The 2,710-nt window shown below is 29.2% G+C and overlaps 1 long non-coding RNA gene across 1 annotated transcript; it reads right to left on the reverse strand.

Moving 5' to 3' along the window:
- Positions 1-914: 914 nt before the first annotated feature.
- On the reverse strand, positions 915-1,472 carry LOC142239624 (uncharacterized). The gene is made up of 2 exons (XR_012723086.1): positions 1,215-1,472; positions 915-1,147 (listed from the first exon to the last, which is right to left on the reverse strand). It is a non-coding gene; the product is annotated as an uncharacterized LOC142239624 (long non-coding RNA).
- Between the last annotated feature and the right edge of the window lie 1,238 nt (positions 1,473-2,710).

Genomic DNA, 2,710 nt, shown 5'->3' on the forward strand with positions numbered 1-2,710 from the left:
ATAACTTGAAGGGGAATAGCCCAAAGCAAGTTTACACAAAGTTTGTATTCCTTAAAAAGTATTATTAAAGAAAAGTAATCGTGAAAAAATGGCGATTTTAGCGGCTAAACTTGAACTTAATACTCACCTTAAAGGAAAACTTATAAAACTTCAGTAAATGTTTTTTAGTTCACTAACTACGAAATGGGACGGATTTTTCCTTAAATAAATTTCCAATACAATAGTTAATGCATCGTTGATTGTATTATAAAAAGACATAGGCAATATAAAAATCTTACTACGAAATGTGGACAATTTACTAAGAAAAATTTTTGTAGTAAAAATTAACTTAACCACAGTACCGATTCGTATGGCGGCTTCCTACAGCTTTTTCGGTTTTTACTATAAGTTGGAGTATATTTCCTCACATTGAAAATTTTAGATAAAGTAGAATAAAAAGTAGTTAATTTAATCCTTGACGGGTGTATATAATTTTTTATGGATTCCTCGTAAATTTTGAATATATTTACCTTATCCTATAGATAGAATACCAACTAATCAATAAACGTGATACTGGAAATTGAAGTGAGAAGAAATTATGAAATTATTCCCACCTGACCACAACGTTCGTTATCGAATTCGATATAGAAATATTCTCGGTTTTTTCTCGAATAAAACTATCGAAAACGATATCGAGAATGGTTCGAAAAAATTTCGAAAAACGTTCATCTGTCGTGCTGTTACTGCCAGCAAACTCTTCGTTTTCGAAGGCTTGCTAGTGATTCGTTAAAGAAGGTTTCGCGATATCTATAATTGATCGCTAACGAATCTATTTCGAATTCGTTTTCGTATTCGATATCATTCCGCTTTCGAAGGTTTTCTATACTGTTTTATTCCCATTTTGTTCCCATTATAAGTTGTGTAGTAAAAGAAAATTTTCAAGTTTGTTTTTATTTTATTACAACACAATATAGATAATTATAATACAAAATAATATAGATATTAGTGTTGCGAACAAAATACTTAAAATATTTACATTTTGGAATATATATTTAAAGTCATTTAAGGCACTGCATTGACTTCTTTGCGCGGAATTTCTTATTAAGCCGATCGTGGCTATGCCATTGAAAAGGACTATAATCAATGAGTAACATTTTCCTGGATACATCTGCAAATTAAACAAGAAAGCAAATTGATAGTTTTTTTTTTTAAAGATATATAAATAAATTACTTACCTCTTTTAGATTCGCTAAGACACTTCACCCGCACTTAACAATTTCTTAAACTGAAATGACTTTTTAATCTCTGTCTTTGTCAAAAACAAACATGGCGTAACACCAATAAATAAGCCAAAAAATATTCGTTATTACTTCGAAACAACGAACGTTCGAAATTTTTCTATTATCGAACTTTTCTCGAATAATGTTCGCTTTAAATTATTTCGAAAAATGTTCGCTTTAGCGAACCTTCGCCATTTCTCGGCACTTTGGTCGAGTGGGTTGCATCATCTTTTTTTTTTTGTTTGTGTTTGTTATTGCGATGATGTTATGGAATGTGTGTTGTTGGTATCTTTTGTGGCGATAGTTGTTTTGTTGCAATAGCGAGATCAGAAAGGGATCATGTGTGTGTGGAGTTGTTTTTCTTTACATATGTGTCCTTTATGACTATTTGTGTCTTTGAGTTTTATTGGTGCATTCAGTTCTGTTGATGCATTTATGAAGCGCACACGTGGTGGGCTTGCGTGCGGTATTTGTGTTTATTAATAAAAATACATTTATTTCGTAACATTTTAGAAACTGATAAGTGAATGGTGTGATGTTAGAGAAAACAAAAACACTTTATATTGATAAAAAATAAATAACTCTAAAATAAATCACATATTAAGAAACTTTATATTTCTATTAATAATTTAAAATTAGTGCGGTTTTAAATTGGTTTACATAAAACTATTCATAATGAGTGGTAATAAAATGATCTATATTTACTCTACATCTGGATCACAGTACAATTTTTTGAGTCTATATTTTTATGTTATAGCGAGTCCTTAAGGTGTGTACTAAGTTCGAGTTTAGGTGCTAAAATCAGAAATAAATCAGTAAGAAAAGTATAAAATTATACGCCTTCGATGTAAATTTAAATATAACTTGATGGAGAATAGCTCGAAACAAGTTTTTTATTAAGTTTATATTCTTTAAATGGATTACACGCTTAAGAACAGAAAATCGTTTTTAAGCTTATGTAGAACGCTGTTTTTTGTAAATTTAATATGATGAATTGTTTTCAAGTTATTCCAATATATATAGCGGAAGTGCCTTAATATTGAACATAACCGTATATGTCAAAAAGTCGAGCTCTTAAAAAAAACAAGTGTAAATTTGGATTCAGCGACCTCAAATTACTAAAAATTTGATATAAATTTTAAATGAACACAAAAACGGTTCAATTTTGTTCCCATGTATTTCTAAAGAAAACTAATCATGAAAAATTGGGATTTTAGCCACTAAACTCGAACTTAATATCCACCATAAATACTAAATGCTATATTGACAAGTGGAAATTATATCTAATTTTATAATATTTTTATTTCATTTATATTCTGAGAAGGATTTCAAAAATGTCCCATTTGTGCATGGATATGATTCCACTAATGTAGTAACTGGATGATTTTTTTCAATGTGGTAAGTTTTTCGTCCACTTGTAATAAAGCCAAAATTTATATTTATTAAAAATA

Source organism: Haematobia irritans, chromosome 1 (genome assembly GCF_050003625.1).
Source record: "Haematobia irritans isolate KBUSLIRL chromosome 1, ASM5000362v1, whole genome shotgun sequence".
NCBI lineage: Eukaryota > Metazoa > Arthropoda > Insecta > Diptera > Muscidae > Haematobia > Haematobia irritans.